This window comes from Oncorhynchus gorbuscha, linkage group LG01, assembly GCF_021184085.1.
Source record: "Oncorhynchus gorbuscha isolate QuinsamMale2020 ecotype Even-year linkage group LG01, OgorEven_v1.0, whole genome shotgun sequence".
Lineage (NCBI taxonomy): Eukaryota > Metazoa > Chordata > Actinopteri > Salmoniformes > Salmonidae > Oncorhynchus > Oncorhynchus gorbuscha.
Window position 1 is genome coordinate 77,683,572 of NC_060173.1, and position 18,531 is coordinate 77,702,102.

The 18,531-nt window shown below is 41.1% G+C and overlaps 1 protein-coding gene across 2 annotated transcripts in view; it reads right to left on the reverse strand.

Moving 5' to 3' along the window:
- The window catches only part of csrnp3 (cysteine-serine-rich nuclear protein 3), a 61,750-nt gene that overhangs the window by 11,101 nt on the left and 32,118 nt on the right, over positions 1-18,531 (reverse strand). The gene's annotated exons all lie outside the window — the stretch shown is intronic.

Genomic DNA, 18,531 nt, shown 5'->3' on the forward strand with positions numbered 1-18,531 from the left:
AATAATATAAGGATCTAAAAATCACAGTGAATACTACAGTATATCACACACAGAGAGGAGCCCATCTACTTGTGTAATAGTTGTCCCCAGTGAAGTGATTATAGTAGAAGCACCTCCTATCCAAGGAAGTCTTGTTTAGTGTGGCTGCGGCTTGTGGAGTCAGATGGATGATACCATTCTTACACGCAATCGGAGAATGATTCAACATTAGAAGCACTGCACTTCCTCCTACAGCTTTGGCTTAATCTACTTCTTTATAGTCAGAAAAGGAAGTAAAATCAACAATGGAGCAGTGCTGTTAGGAGCTACAAGCTCTATGTCTGATTACAGACAAAAGGCAAACATACAGAGACAGAGTTACACCAAATGTCAATAAATGTACTTCAATACACACACAAACATATTCCATTTACTCCTCTGCCCACAAAATGTGTATTCCAAGATGAAGACATGTAACACTTTGTGCGAGGGCCTAATGCACAGTGCACAATGTAAATCCCCAGTGCCTCTGGCGAATGCCTATGTTTAGTGGGCGGTTACAGTGTGAGAAACATATTTTTTTACAGTGACATGTTACGTGTTACGGGATTACATTGTTTTATTGATAAACCATTAAAACAAAGCTGTCATCTCTCTCAGGCAGGGGCAGTCTGCTGCGTGTAAGTGTCCTCACTGAACATACTGAACTTTCCCTTGACAGCAGCCTGGTCTCATAGACTAGTAAATGGAAATCCGGGACACTCAAATTGGTATGACATGTTTACTACGTTTGTTGTGGTTACATAAGACGGAAGGTTAGCTAAAAAAAAACTCAAAAATTCTAAGCCGTTGCGGTATATACATTTTTTTTTTTCAAGTACAAAATATACAAAATTTGGCCTTTTCTACTATAGCTCATAGAAACACATTGAATAACACATTCATTCAAAATAGGTAAACGTTTTGAAGTGTCTGTCCTATATCTAGGAGATATTAGAAAGCTTTAGAAAGTTTTTCTGGAGACATATTTAAACAATGTATTTTTGTTGGCACAAAACTAACACCATACTTCCATCAATTTGTATGGATTACCTTCCGATGAGTGCTGCGACACTCGTAGAGCAAAACAGAGAACACCATCGCGAGTCTCCCCTTTACACAGTTGGGTAATATTAGTTTGTAGGCCAAACCATTCAGACGTTTTTGTGAGAAGACCGATTTTCGGGATGTCTCAAGGGTCTGACAAATATCGCTGTCGCTCGGCCACCTTCCACTGCAGATGCGGAAGGCCGCCATAGGTGGATGCAGTGGATTGAGACTCGGCCCATGCAAAACAGATCTAGCTTAAACTGATTGATGGCAATTTTTTCATTATATTACTTAGATTGTCGCACGGGTGTGGCCCAGCCAGAACCCGATCAAACATTTCTGGAGAGACCTGAAAATAGCTGTGCAGTGACACTCCCCATGCAACCTGACAGAGCTTGAGAGAATCTGCAGAGAAGAATGGGAGAAACTCCCCAAATACAAGTGTGCCAAGCTTGTAGTGTCATACCCAAGAAGACTCGAGGCTGTAGTCACTGCCAAAGGTGCTTCAGCAAAGTACTGAGTAAAGGGTCTGAATATTTATGGAAATGTCTTATTTCAGTTTTTTATTTTTTATTTAAAAAATATATATATTCTAAAAACCTGTTTTTGGTTTGTCATTATGGGATATTGTGTGTATTCATGAGGGGGAAATAATATTTAGAATAAGGCTGCAATGCAACAAAATGTGGGAAAAGTGAAGATATATATATATATATATATATATATATATATATATATACACACACACACACACACACACACACACACACACACACACACACACACACACACACACACACACACACACACACACACACACACACACACACACACACACACACACACACACACATATATATATATGTGTGTGTGTGTATATATGTGTGTGTGTATATATATATATATATATATATATATATATATATATATATATATATATATATACACACACGCTCGGGAGAGACAAAGGTTGAAAGTCATGCGTCCTCTGATACACAACCCAACCAAGCTGCACTGCTTCTTAACACAGCACCATCCAACCCGGAAGCCAGCCACACCAATGTGTCGGAGGAAACATCGTGCACCTGGCAACCTTGGTTAGAACGCACTGCGCCCGGCCCGCCACAGGAGTCGCTGGTGCGCGATGAGACAAGGATTTCCCTACCAGCCAAACACTCCCTAACCCGGACGACGCTAGGCCAATTGTGCATCGCCCCACGGACCTCCCGGTCGCGGCCAGTTACGACAGAGCCTGGGCGCGATCCCAGAGTCTCTGGTGGCACAGCTGAATAAATACATATATTTAATCTCTTTATTATGGCAAGCCTAAATAAGTTCAGGAGTAAAAAGGTACTTAACAAGTCACATAATAAGTTGCACGGACTCACTCTGTGTGCAATAATAGTCTTTAACATGAATTTTGAATGACTACCTCATCTCTGTACCCCACACATACAATGATCTGTAAGGTCCGTCAGTCGAGCAGTGACTTTAAAATAGGGATTCAACCACAAAGACCAGATAGGTATTCTAAAGACATGCAAAAAAGACACCTATTGGTAGATATAAAAGGCAGACATTGAATATCCATTTGATCATGGGGAAGTTATTAATTACACTTTGGATGGTGGATCAATACACCCAGTCACTACAAAGATACAGATGTCCTTCCTAACTCAGTTGCCGGAGAGGAAGGAAACCGCTCAGGGATTTCACCATGAGGTCAATGGTGACTTTAAAATAGCTACAGAGTTGAATGGCTGTGATAGGAGAAAACTGATGACGGATCAACAACATTGTAGTTATTCCACAATACTAACCTAACTTACAGAGTGAAAAGAAGGAAGATGGTACAGAATAAAAATATTACAAAACATGCACCCTGTTTGCAACAACGCAATAAATTACTGCAAAAGATGTGGCAAAGCAATTCGCGTTTTTTCCTGAATACAATGTGTTATGTTTGGGGTTATCCAATACAACACCTTACTGAGTACCAATCTCCATATTTTCTAGCATTGTGGTGGCTGCATCATGTTATGGGTATGCTTGTAATTGTTAAGAACTGGGAAGTTTTTCAGGATAAAAAGGAAGCGGAATGGAGCTAAGCACAGGCAGAATCTTAGAGGAAAACTTGGTTCAGTGTGCTTTTCACCAGACACTGGGATATTAAATAATCTTTCAGCAGGACGACAACCTAAAACCCAAGGCCAAATCTACACTGGAGTTGCTTACCAAGACGATAGTGAATGTTCCTGAGTGGCTGAGTTACAGTTTTGACTTAAATCTACTTGAAAATCTATGACAAGCCCTGGAAATGGTTGTCTAGCAATAATCAACAACCAATTTGACAGAGCTTGAAGATTTTTTTACGGGCAACTTTTGCACAATCCAGGTGAGAAAAGCTCTTAGAAACTTACCCAGAAAGACTCACAGCTAAAATCCCTGTCAAAGGTGCTTGTTCAGGCTATCCTACGTTCAAATTTGTATGTTTTTTTTCCAGACTAAAACGATAGACATTTGCATAATATAAAACTCACCAAAAGTAACCCTTGAATTGTTCAAGCTAGATACACCCGCTCCAACTTTGATATGTTCAGGCTGTCCTAACTTTTCATCTACCTACTTTTTCAACTATAAACAGTCACCACAATTACCACAGCAAAAACTACCACTGCTATAACGTATTTCAAAACCATACATTCTTTAAAACATGCTAGCCAACACACCACATTTTCTTCAGGAAATGTACTTTCCAGTGATCACTGTTAGCCTGAAGAGTGTATTTATTAGATACAACAACAGCTAGCTATCAATAGGTCTACTACATTCAATAGCCTAAAACCTTTGAATCATTACATCATCATTCAACTAAAATCAAACTTCATTTACACTGAGCTTTTTTAGAAAAAGTCAGTTGCGCATCGATCTGAAACCCACAGCTTGAATGAGAGTTGCTTTGCTTTCCTAAAGGTGTTGTCCACATGATCCTCGCTTTTATTCCCATTTTATGACAGAAGATCACTTTGTCTTATGTCTTTCTTGTTTTCATTTTCACACGCAACAACTGTAGTTTAGACATTTTTGTGATCTAACTGACTCACAATCCAAAGTAATATGGTTGATATAGTAGGCTATCAAAGTAATCAGACCAATTATTTTACTACATTTAAACTTTGACCACTAACACAAAAATACTTTTAAAGAGTTAAAGGAAGTCCCACCACCAATTGCACATCATCTACAATTACCATCTAGTTGTTATTATTCTTCACAACGCTACTCCACTTACAACATTTAAGATAGAGATGCCGTTCAAACTTTTAAAGAGTAGACTGGTCTGGAAGAGTGTGCTTTTATACATTTTAAACCATTTGAACTTGTTGTCCCTTTATTTGTCCTCCATCCACGTTCATGGCCTGGCCTGCTAGCTGTATGAATCGCCGTGCCTCCAGCTCGCCTAGTTACTCACTGGACTCTATGATCCCTCGGCTACACATGCCTCTCCCTAATGTCAACATGCCTTGTCTATTGCTGTTTTGGTTAGTATTTTTTGCCTTATTGCACTGTAGAGCCTCCAGCCCTGCTCAATATGCCTTAGCTGGCCCTTATTTTCCACCCCACACACATGCGGTGACCGCACCTGGCTTAAATGGTGCCTCTAGAGACAACACCTCTCATCGTCACTCAATGTCTAGGCTTACCTCCACTGTACTCACATCCTACCATACCCTTGTCCGTACATTATGCCTTGAATCTATTCTTCCTTGCCCAGAAACCTGCTCCTTTTACACTCTGTTCTGAACGCACTAGACAACCAGTTCTTTTAGCATTTAACCAAACTCTAATCCTACTCCTCCTTGGATCCTCTGGTGATGTAGAGGTTAACCCAGGCCCTGCAGCCCCAGCATCACTCCCATTCCCCAGGCGCTCTCATTTGTTGACTTCTGTTACCGGAAAAGCATTGGTTTCATGCATGTTAACATTAGAAGCCTCCTGCCTAAGTTTGTTTTATTCACTGCTTTACCACACTCCGCCAACCCGGATGTCCTAGCCGTGTCTGAATCCTGGCTTAGGAAGGCCACCAAAAATCCAGAAATTTCCATCCCTAACTATAACATTTTCCAAAAAGATAGAACTGCCAAATGGGGCGTAGTTGCAATCTACTGCAGAGATAGCCTGCAGAGTTCTGTCATACTATCTAGGTCTGTGCCCAAACAATTTGAGCTTCTACTTTTAAATATCCACCTTTCCAGAAACAAGTTTTTCACCGTTGCCGCTCGCTATAGACCACCCTCTGCCCCCAGCTGTGCCCTGGACACCATATGTGAATTGATTGCCCCCCATCTATCTTCAGAGCTTGTGCTGCTAGGTGACCTAAACTGGGATATGCTTAACACCCCAGCCGTCCTACAATCTAAGCTTGATGCCCTCAATCTCACGCAAATTATTAATGAAACCACCAGGTACAACCCCAAATCCGTAAACACGGGAACCCTCATAGATTTCATCCTAACCAACCTGCCCTCCAAATACACCTCTGCTGTTTTCAACCAGGATCTCAGCTATCACTGCCTGATTGCCTGCATCCGTAATGGCTCTGCGGTCAAACAACCACTGTCAAACGCTTCCTAAAACACTTCAGCGAGCAGGACTTTCTAATCGACCTGGCACGGGTATCCTGGAAGGATATTGAACTCATCCCATCAGTAGAGGATGCCTGGTTATTCTTTAAATGTGCCTTCCTCACCATTTTAAATAAGCATGTCCCTATCAAATGTAGAACCAGGAACAGATATAGCCCTTGCTTCTCTCCAGACCTGACTGCCTTTGACCAGCACAAAACCATCGATAAGAGACATTACCGTGCAGCTGTATTCATCGACCTGGCCAAGGCTTTCGACTCTGTCAATCATTACATTCTTATTGGCAGACTCAACAGCCTTGGCTTCTCAAATGATTGCCTCGCCTGGTTCACCAACTACTTCTCAGACAGAGTTCAGTGTGTCAAATCGGAGGGCCTGTTGTCCAGACCTCTAGCAGTCTCTATGGGGGTTCCACATGGTTCAATTCTCGGGCCAACTGTGTTCTCTGTATACATCAATGATGTCGCTCATGCTGCTGGTGATTCTCTGATCCACTTTTAAGCAGACACCATTCTGTATACTTCTGCCCCTTCTTTGGACACTGTGTTAACTAACCTCCAGTTGAGCTTCAATGCCATACAACTCTCCTTCCCTGGCCTCCATCTGCTCTTAAATGCAAGTAAAACGAAATGCATGCTCTTCAACCAATCGCTGCCCGCACCCTCCCGCCCGACTAGCATCAAAACCCTGGACGGTACTGACCTAGAACATGTGGATGTAATCTACAAATACCTAGGTGTCTGATTAGACTGTAAACTCTCCTTCCAGACTCACATTAAGCATAATTTCGCAACAAAGCCTCCTTCACTCATGCCGCCAAACTTACCCTCGTAAACCTGACTATTCTACCGATCCTTGACTTCGGCGATGTCATTTACAAAATAGCCCTCAAAACTCTACTCATCAAACTGGATGTAGTCTATCACCAAAGCCCCATATACTACCCACCACTGCAACCTGTATGCCCTTGTTAGCTGGCCCTCACTACATATCCGTCGCCAAACCCACTGGCTCCAGGTGATCTATAAGTCTTACCTAGGTAAAGCCCCGCCTTACCTCAGCTCACTGGTCACCATAGCAACACCCACCCGTAGCACAGGCTCCAGCAGGTATATTGCACAGGTCATCTGCTGCCAATGACTGGAATGAATTGCAACAATCTCTGTAACTGGAGACTCATATCTCCCTCTCTAACTTTAAGCATCAGTTGTCTGAGCAGCTTACCGATCACTGTACCTGTACACAGCCAACCTGTAAATAGCACACCCTCATCCCCATATTATTACTTACCCTCTTGCTCTTCTGCACCCCAGTATCTCTACTTGCACATCATCATCTGCACATCTATCACTCCAGGATTAATGCTAAATTGTAATTATTTTCACCTCTAGGACCTATTTATTGCCTACCTCCCTAATCTTCTACATTTGCACACACTGTACATAGATTCTATTTTTATTTTCTTTTGTGTTATTGACTTTACATTTGTTTATGTGTAACTCTGTGTTGTTGTTTTTGTCACACTGCTTTGCTTTATCTTGGACAGGTCACAGTTGTAAATGAGAACTTGTTCTCAACTGGCCTACCTGGATAAATAAAGGTGAATTTGTAAAAAAAAATCTTAAAAAGGGATTTCTTCAGCATTCATCACACCCAACATTTTATTCTATTAATTGTAAACAATGTAACTTATTACACAAATCAGTTACATTGACCACTTTCCCAACTTCAAATTTTTTAAAACTTTTTATCAACTATAAGTATAAACATTTGCATAAATTAGCATAAAACATCACACCAACAGTAAGTAAGTAACCGTTTAACCTTTCACTGCAGTGGGCTAAATCAGGGTCACACAGTGTTTATTGGTAGTCTTAAACAAATCTACTTGGAAACAAAAGTATACACCTCACACATGGTCATGAGTTTTTTTTAAATAAGACATCCGTACCACTAGAGGAGGCCACTAGAGGAGGCCACTAGAGGAGGCCACTAGAGGAGGCCACTAGAGGAGGCTTCGGGCATTCAACTGAATTAAATTGGATTTCTTCCACATTCTAAAGCTTCCATTGTTGAAAACTCCCATGACTACCAACATTCTACTCACTGTAAACATTCTACCTTTAGACACAAATCAGCCACTTTGACCACTTTCCCAACAACTTAAACAAACTCTTAAGAGTTTGGTCTACTTCCATAGAGTGATTATAAAAAAAAAAAATTAAGATGTTGCATTGAATTCAAAGCATTGGTAATGCACAAATTGAATAACTGAATTCAGAAATTGAATTTCTATCTAAATAATGAAATGAATATTGAATTTAGTTGTAAAATGTAATTTCTATTTAATTAAATATTTAAATGAAATATTCCTGTATTAAGTTTCAATATGGTAGATATTGTATTCTTGGTCTGTGTATGAGGTTTAATCATCATTTCAAGTTGAGAAAAGTTTTAAATATTCAATTTCTCTAATGCGTTCAGGTTCCGTTTTCAAATTCAGTTCTCTAAATTCTGATTCAAACCAACATCCTGGTACTTTGCTAGCTATTATGAGCCAATGCCTGAAAGGTGAGACTATGGAGCATTTACATGCCTTATGTTTCCCTTTACGATACTCACAAGCCGCACAGGACACATTACAAGGTAGTGTGACAAACAAACACAATTTGACCCTCATAAGAATATTGTTGAATATCCCTGTGTAGCAGAGCCTGGGGAGAGGCCACTGCCACAGACCAGAGCTTGGAGGGGTTTCAGGGTACATAGGCTCAGTGAGGCAGAGTTCAAACGTAGGTTTTTATTATTTCTACTAATTTGTACTAACTAGGCTGAGTGAGTTTGCTGAACTCTGAACGTTGTATGCGTTTATTAATTACAGATGTCACAGCCTTCATAACCCTAGAAGCGCAAAACAGGGCCAAAGTTTGCTGTACTTTGAGATTGTATATGGTAATGTATTACAGATGTTACAGCATTAAAGATCACAGTGCAGTTGACACATGTGCGCGGTTGTATAAGCGGGTTAACCAACTTATACAACTGCACCAGGCCCATCCCTCAGTTTTTTTTTTTACCAAAACAGAGGTGGGGTGTTGCTTTGTTATCGTTTCAATTAGGGACAACGTTTTTTGTTACTGTTTTTTTTGTTACTGTTTCTTGTTATAGTCTAAGTTCCTTCTTCTTGGGCATTTCTGGTTTAAGTTACGTAATAAAGAATCTATGTTTGAACGGTTTACTCTGCCTCACTGAGCCTTTGTACCCTGAAACCCCTCCTAGTTCAGGTCCATGGCAGTGGCCTCTCCCCAGGCTCTCCTACAAAGGGATATTCAACTACAGTGAGCTCCAAAAGTATTGTTTAAGCTCTGTACTCCAGCACTTTGGATTTGAAATGATACAATGACTATGAGGTTATCGTGCAGACTGTCAGATTTAATTTGAGGTTATTTTCATCCATTCATTTTGAACCGTTTCGAAGCTACAACACTTTTTGTACATAGTCCTCCCTATGTTAGGGGACAAAAAGAATTGGGACAAATTCACTTAAAGTCTTCCAAAGTTTAGTAATTGGTCCCATATTCATAGCACACAATGACTACATCAGGCTTGTTAATCTACACACATGTTGGATGCATTTACTGTTTGTTTAGTTGTCTCAGATAATTTTGTGCCAAATATACATTTATGAAAAATAATGTATTGTGTCATTGGAGTCACTTTTATTGTAATTAAGAATATAATATATGAATATATGAATGTGGATGCTAACATGATTAGAGATAGTCCTGAATAAATCATGAATAATGATGAGTGAGAAAGTTAGACGCACAAATATAAATGTTGAGAACTGAATTTGAAAACAGAATCTGAATGCTACTGAGAATAAGAATATTTTAAACTTTGGTACACTTGAAATTATGGTTTGTACACAGACAAGGATTGCAATATCTGTAGCTCAGTTGGTAGAGCATGGCGCTTGTAACGCCAGGGTAGTGGGTTCGATTCCCGGGACCACCCATACGTAGAATGTCTGCACACATGACTGTAAGTCGCTTTGGATAAAAGCATCTGCTAAATGGCATATACAATATCTACAATATTGAAATTGAATATACAGTACCAGTCTAAAGTTTGGACACACCTATTTATTCAAGGGTTTTTCTTTATTTTAGCTATGATCTACATTGTAAAATAATAGTGAAGACAACAAAACTAGGAAATAACACATATGGAATCATGTAGCAACCAAAACAAATGTTAAACAATTCAAAATCTACGTTATATTTGAGATTCTTCAAAGTAGCCACCCTTTTCCCTGATGACAGCTTTGCACACTCTTTGGGATTCTCTCAACCAGCTTCACATGTAATGCTTTTCCAACAGTCTTGAAGGAGTTCCCACATATTCTGAGCACTTGTTGGCTGCTTTTCCTTCACTCTGTGGTCCAACTCATCCTAAAACCATCTCAATTGGGTTGAGGACTGGGGTGATTATGGAGGCCAGGTCATGTGATGCAGCACTCCATCACTCTCCTTCTTGGTCAAATAGCCCTTACACAGCCTGGAGGTGTGTTGGGTCATTGTCCTGTTGAAAAACAATTGACAGTCCCACTAAATGCAAATCAGATGGGATGGCGTATCGCTGCAGAATGCTGTGGTAGCCATGCTGGTTAAGTGTGCCTTGAATTCTAAATAAATCACAGACAGTGTCACCATCAAAGCACCCTCACACCTCCTTTAGTAGGGGTTCTTTGCAGCAATTTGACCATGATGGTCTGATTCACGCAGTCTCATTTGAACAGTTGATGTTGAGATGTGTCTGTTACTTGAACTCTGTGAAGCATTTATTTGGGGTGCAATTTCTTAGGCTGGTATCTCTAATGAACTTATCAGCAGAGGTAACTTTAGGTCTTCCTTTCCTGTGGCAGTCCTCATAACAGCCAGTTTCATCATACCGCTTGATGTTTCCTTTTGACTGCACTTGAAGAAACTTTCAAAGTTCTTGAAATGTTCCGGATTCACTGACCTCCATGTCTTAAAGTAATGATAGACTGTCGTTTCTCTTTGCTTATTTGAGTTGTTCTTGCCATAATATGGACTTGGTCTTTTACCAAATAGGGCAATCTTCTGTATACCACCCCTACCTTGTCACAACACAACTGACTGGCTCAAATGTATTAAGAAGGAAAGAAATTCCACAAATGAACTTTTAAAAAGGCACACCTGTTAATTGAAATGCATTCCAGGTTACTATCTCATGAGCTGGTTGAGAGAATATCAAGAGTGTGCAAAGCTGTCATCAAGGCAAAGGGTGGCTACTTGGAAGAATCTCAAATAGAAAATATATTTTGATTTGTTTAACACTTTTTTGGTTACTACATGATTCCATATGTGTTATTTCATCGTTTTGAGGTCTTCACTGTTATTCTACAAGGTAGAAAATAGTACAAATAAAGAAAAACCCTGGAATGAGTAGGTGTGTACAAACTTTTGACTGGCACTGTATATTGAATTTAAATATAATTCAGTTTCAAATCATTAAATATAAGTTAAATTTATGAAAGTAATCATTCAATTTGTGCATTACAATTTCAAAAACACTGAATTCAAATATAATTTCTGTGGACACTTAAATCACTTCATATTCTTCTCTGCCATTTAAATATGAAATTTGAACAGAAACTGAGTGTACAAAACATTATGAACACCTGCTCTTTCCATGACATAGACTGACGAGGTGAATCCAGGTGAAAGACATTATCCCTTATTGATGTTACTTGTTAAATCCACTTCAAATCAGTGTAAATGAACGGGAGATGACAGGTTTAAAGCCTTGAGACAATTGAGACATGGATTGTGTATGTGCACCATTCAGAGGTTGAATGGACAAGACAACATACCTTTGAACAAGGTATGGTAGTAGGTGCCAGGTGCACCTGTTTGAGTGTGTCAAGACCTGAAACGCTGCTGGGTTTTTCACACTCAACAGTTTCCTCTGTGTATCAATAATGGTCCACCACCCAAAGGACATCCAGACAAGTTGTTCCTAATGTTTTGTACACTCCGTGTATATTATCTCAGAAAGAAAACATCACGTGTAAGTTTAACCATTTATTAGAAAAGATGCATGGTTTGGTGTTAGGGCAGCTGCTCCTTCAGGATAGTTCACAGCCCAGGCGAAGCGTCACATGAAGATGATATTATAACTACAGCCAGCTGATTAACTAGGTGTGCGACAGAATGCACCGTTTAAGAGCTCTCAATAGACCAGCGAAGGTCATTCTACCATACATGACTGACTACTAGGCCTATGTGTACGTATTACATATGTGTAGCATGAGCTAACGCAGCCGTATGACTATTTCACATATGACGCACCACCGGGTACCCTCGATGAGGCAAGATGAGCTGTCATCTTGGATCATGAGGATATTCTACATGTGAACACAGCCAACCACCTGCAATATAGATGCACCGCCAGGTGGCCTTGCTGAGCAATATGAGCTGTGCGTGAGAGTTTTCTACGTACGAGCCCAAACAACCACCTGCAAAATAGGCGCAGTGCTGGGTGCCAGCCACCCACCTGAGCTAACAGTGTTATATACTGTATCAGATGCGATGCAGAAAAAAGCAACCTAGTTACAGGACCATATGGATGACGCAATCATGATCATAATAGTAATTAGTGCCGGAACTCATGTAGGCTCCACGCTCTCAGAGTGAAACATCGCAGGCAGTAGAAGATTGTGGCCCATAATTTTGAGGGTCAAGCCGTGACCGATGAGAAGCAACACCGATGCAGGAGTGTGCAGCCCATAGATCAGAGCTGACACATAGCGCTGACACATAGCGCTGACGAAGGAACCAGAGCAGTGAGGAGTTCCAGGATCTTGTCATTGTTTGCCAGCATCGGTGTTGAACAAGGTAGCATAACATGAAAGAGAGGACAAAGCAATGTTAGTTATTTTTATGACCACCTTGTGTTCCATCGTCAATTCTTCATTGCTGAGTATAAAAGAACTTTCAAAATGTAAGTGTCCATAAAACAATACAATTTGATATAGCATGCGAGCTTAAAGGGATGGAACATTTAGTGCAATTCAGACTGAAGATCCCATATAAGCCATCAAACAGACCGCTTCTAGCAAAGGTTAATGTAAACCCAACACCAATGAACTCAAACTTGTGCTACTGAGAGAGGAGAGATACTCCTGATATGCATGCCGGTTGCTTTCCGTAAGAGACAGATGGATTCCTGAACGAACTACTCGGCTAAGGTTCCTGACAAGGACATTTGCAGTGGCCGTGTTACTGTCACACCGGCAGTCATGGGTCAAGACCGCAGTAAAAATCCTCGTGACCGCTGAGTCGCGGTAATCTCCTTTTATGCACAATGGACATGCTTTAGTAGTACCCAATTTACTAACGACCATCCGCTTCTAATGGCCTGGTACTCAGTGCCCTATTGTCTCTTTAACCACTCTGACATCAATGCAAATGCAATCAAAAATCACATTTAAAAAAGTGTCATCAAAATAAACTCACCTGTTGTATTCGCCGCATGTGACAAATAAACTTTGATTTGATTTATTTGGATGAAAATAAGATTCAACAACTGAGACAAACTGAACAAGTTCCTCAGACATGTGACTAACATAAATGGAATAATGTGTCCCTGAACAAAGGGGGGATTCAAAAGTAACAGTCAGTATCTGGTGTGGCCACCAGCTGCATTAAGTACTCCTCATTGACTGCACCAGCTTTGTCAGTTCTTGCTGTGAGATGTTACCCCACTCTTCCACCAAGGCACCTGCGAGTTCCCGGACATTTCTGGGGGAATGGGCCTAGCCCTCACTCTCCGATCCAACAGGTACCAGACGTGCTCAACGGGATTAAGATCTGGGCTGTTCGTTGGCCATGGCAGAACACTGACTTTCCCGTCTTGCAGGAAATCAGGCACAGAACGAGCAGTATGGCTGGTGGCATTGTCATTCTGAAGGGTCATGTCAGGATGAGCCTGCAGGAAGTGTACCCCATGAGGGAGGAGGATGTAACACACAGCGTTGAGATTGCCTGCATTGACAACAAGTTCAGTCCAATGATACTGTGACACACAGCCCCAGACCATGACGGACCCTCCACCTCCAAATCGATCCCGCTCCAGAGTACAGGCCTCAGTGTAACGCTCATTCCTTCGATGATAAACGCAAATCCGACCATCACCTCCAGTGAGGCAAAACTTTGACTCATCAGTGAAGAGCACTTTTTGCCAGTCCTGTCTGGTCCAGCGACGGTGGGTTTGTGCCCATAGGCAACGTTGTTGCTGGTGATGTCTGGTGAGGACCTGCCTTACAACAGGCATACAAGCCCTTAGTCCAGCCTCTCTCAGCCTATTCCGGACAGTCTGAGCACTGATGGAGGGATTGTGCATTTCTGATGTAACTCGGGCAGTTGTTGTTGCCATCCTGTACCTGTCCCGCAGGTGTGATGTTCGGATGTACCGATCCTGTGCAGGTGTTGTTACACGTGGTCTGCCACTGCGAGGACGATCAGCTGTCCGTCCTGTCTCCCTGTAGCGCTGTCTTAGGCGTCTCACAGTACAGACATTGCAATTTATTGCCCTGGCCACATCTTTAGTCCTCAGGCCTCCTTGCAGCGTGCCTAAGGCATGTTCACGCAGATGAGCAGGGACCCTGGGCATCTTTCTTTTGGTGAGTCGGTAGAAAGGCCTCTTTAGTGTGCTACGTTTTAATAACTGTGACCTTATTTTAAAATTAAAATATTTCACCTTTATTTAATCAGGGAGGCCAGTTGAGAACAAGTTCTCACTTACAAATCTGACCTGGCCAAGATAAAACAAAGCAGTGCGAAAAAAAACAACAACACATAGTTACACATGGGCTAAACAAAAGTACAGTCAATAACATAATAGAAAAATCTATATACAGTGTGTGAAAATCGAGTAAGGAGGTAAGGCAATAAATAGGCCATAGTAGCGAAGTAATTACAATTTAGCAAATGAACACTGGAGTGATAGATGTGCAGATGATGATGTACAAGTAGAAATACTGGTGTGCAAAAAAGCAAAAAAGTAAATAAAAACAATACAGGGATGAGGAAGGTAGTAGGATGGGCTATTTACAGATGGGCTATGTACAGCTGCAGCGATTGGTAAGCTGCTCAGAGAGCTGATGCTTAAAGTTAGTGAGGGAGATATAAGTCTCCAACTTAAGCAATTTTTACAATTCGTTCCAGTCATTGGCAGCAGAGAACTGGAAGGATAGGTGGCCAAAGTAGGTGTTGGCTTTGGGGATGACCAGTGAGATATACTTGCTGGAGCGCGTGCCATGGGTGGGCGTTGTTATAATTGCCTATCGTCTGTAAGCTGTTAGTGTCTTAACGACTCTTCCACAGGTACATGTTAATTAATTGTTTTTGGTTGAACAAGCATGGGAAACCGTGTTTAAACCCTTTACAATGAAGATCTGTGAAGTTATTTGGATTTTTACGAATTATCATTGAAATACAGGGTCCTGAAAAAGGGACGTTTCTGTTTTTGCTGAATTTAGTATCCTGCTTTTAAAACACCTCACTGTGATGATCCAATTAAGGTTGGAAGTGTCAACAGCAGGTTGAAGCTAGTGTAAAAAATAGGCTTTGAAACAACATCCACAACGACCAACAAAGTAAATGGAGAGTGCTTTCTAAGGTGATGATTAATTCAAAACACCCATATGCATTTTCAAACTTATGCATAGGCTTATTTTTTTAACCTTTACCTTATTCACAATGACAGCCTAGGAACAGTGGGTTAACTGACTTGTTTAGGGGCAGAACGACAGATTTTTACCTTGTCAGCTTGGGGATTCGATCTAGCAACCTTTCGGTTACTGGCCCAACGAAATCCAAGATGGCGTAGCAGTCAGACGTCTTTGTCTTTGTCTTGTCGTGTCCCGTCCCGTGTATATATCTTTTAAAATATTTTTTCTTTGCATATATTTTCAAAAATATTTTTCTTAACCTCAACTTCAACATAATCTCCCGCAATCAACCTCACCCAATGTGGTATGGATCTGCTATTTTCTTTACTTTTGAACCGGACCCCCAACAGAAGCTAGCCAGCTAACTAGCTACTAACTGGTAGTCAGCTAGTCACTGCTTGCGGTCATCAGCTAACCTTAGCCCGGACAACTCTTGCCAGTCTGCTGAGCGCGATTCAAACCAGAGCATATCAGACTTATTTTTATCCATATCGCCAGATTCCTACCGCAGGCTCTGGACCTTTTCACCTGGATCACCGCAGCTACTTAGCTGCTATCAGAGTGGCCACTCTGATAACGTCTCTGTCCTGAAGCAAGCATTAATTAGCCTGGAGCTAGCCTATGCTAGGCCCATCTCCTGGCTAGCTGAAGAGGCCCATCGGCCAATTTTTTAGGCCACTATACCTATTTAGCCAATTGGCCTTAACCCTTTTACTACACGGAGCCCTGCTGATCCATCACGACTGGTCTGCCGACATAACTACACGAGGGGGCTACAACAGACTAATTCCGTCGCTACGTCCCTCTAAGGCCCTTCTGCTAGTTTGCTATCCCCGGCCCGCTCTGCATCCCCGTGTCTCCAGCCAGCTTAGCTACTCACTGGACCCCTATGATCACTCAGCTACGCATGCCTCTCCCTAATGTCAATATGCCTTGTCCATTGCTGTTTTGGTTAGTGATTATTGCCTTATTTCACTGTAGCGCCTCTAGCCCTACTCACCCTTTAGTTCCACCTCCCACACATGCAGTGACCTCAAATGGTTTAAATTATGTATCTAGAGACAATAAATCTCTCATCGTCACTCAATGCATAGGTTTACCTCCACTGTATTCACATCCTACCATACATTTGGCTGCACATTATGCCTTGAATCTATTCTACCGGGCCCAGAAACCTGCTCCTTTACTCTGTTCTGAACGTACTAGACCAGTTCTTACAGCCTTTAGCCGTACCCTTATCCTACTCCTCCTCTGGTGATGTAGAGGTTAATCAAGGCCCTGCAGTGCCTAACTCCACTCTCATTCCCCAGGCGCTCTCATTTGTTGACTTCTGTAACTGTAAAAGCCTTGGTTTCACTCCTCTTTCTATTCTGGTTAGAGCCAGTTTACACTGTTCTGTGAAGGGAATAGTACACAGCGTTGTATGAAATCTTCAGTTTCTTGGCAATTTCTCGCATGGAATAGCCTTCATTTCTCAGAACAAGAATAGACTGACAAGTTTCAGAACAATTGCCAATTACTTAAAAATCATACAATGTGATTTTCTGGATTTTTGTTTTAGATTCTGTCTCTGACAGTTGAAGTGTACCTATGATTTTAAAAATTACAGACCTCTACATGCTTTGTAAGTAGGAAAACCTGCAAAATCGGCAGTGTATCAAATACTTGTTCTCTCCACTGTATATAGCAAGTGTCAAAATCATTACATTCAGGGCCGAGTGTCTGTGAGTTTTCACTCCTCTATTGTACTGGACTGATGAACTAAGGTCACTAATTACTAAAGAACTCCCCTCACCTGGTTGTCTAGGTCTTAATTGAAAGGAAAAAACAAAACACTAGGCCCTCCTTGGAATGACTTTGACACCCCTTATAAATAGAATACATGTTTTATATCTGTGTCCATATTGTCCATTACCTTCTGGTAGAGAGACCATTTGGTTTAAGAGAAAATAGACTAATTTATGAAAAATGCATCTATTCAACAATGGCATTTTCAATTAACGCTGCAACTCTTCCAACTATTGACTTTTTTCACAACAGATAGCAGTTTGACACCAAAACATTAAAATCAAATAAATATTGACTTAGCAAAATAAATAAAAAAGTGTGTAAAACATTTTTTGTAGGATATTTCATGCTGAAAACCTCATATTAAAACACCAATGGTATTAATTTAGTTGATGGTTATATTTAAGATAATGTTTTGCAGCTTTGTCATTCAATTTCATTTAAATTTTATATATTTTATATGTGATAAGGCCACACAGAGGGCTAGAGATAATTACAGACACATGTGATATGTCTTGTGATAGATCCTTGAACGATACCAAAATTCTGGTAGTTTACTGGTAAACTTCTAAAGTTTTCAGTAATATACCCTCCCTTTGCAACCCTAGTTACGCCTAATATGGCAATTCATATTTTTGTTAACTTACATCTCAAAGCCATGCATTCAAGAAGCCTTTACCTGGTGTACACATATTTCTCTGTCCTCAATTTGAATGAAGCCCTCAATCTGTATTTTTTCATTACCTTGTAACTGATTAGCTACAAGTATAATGCAATGAAATATCTCATTCTTACAAAAAATGTATGTATAGGCTAAAAAAACTTTTTCGGGCCTTCTTCTGACACACCTGGTAGAGAGATCCTGGATGGCAGGGAGCTCAACCCTAGTGGTGTACTGGGCTGTACGCACTACCCTCTGTAGCGCCTTGCGATCGGATGCCAAACAGTTGCCTTACCTACGCCTCCTGAAGGGGAAGGAGGCATTGTCGTGCCGTCTTCACGACTGTGTTGACGCGTGTGCACCATGATAGTTCCATAGTGATGTGGACAATGAGGAACTTTAATCTCTCAACCTGTTTGATAACAGTCCCATCGATATGGATGGGGGGCATGTTCGACACTCCCGTTTCCTGTAGTCCACGATCAGCTCCTTTTCCTTGCTGACGTTGAGGGAAAGGTTGTTGCAATGATGTTCAATGATGAGCTTAAGTCAATGAACAGCATTCTCACGTAGGTGTAATTTTTGTCCATGTGGTAAAGGGCAATGTG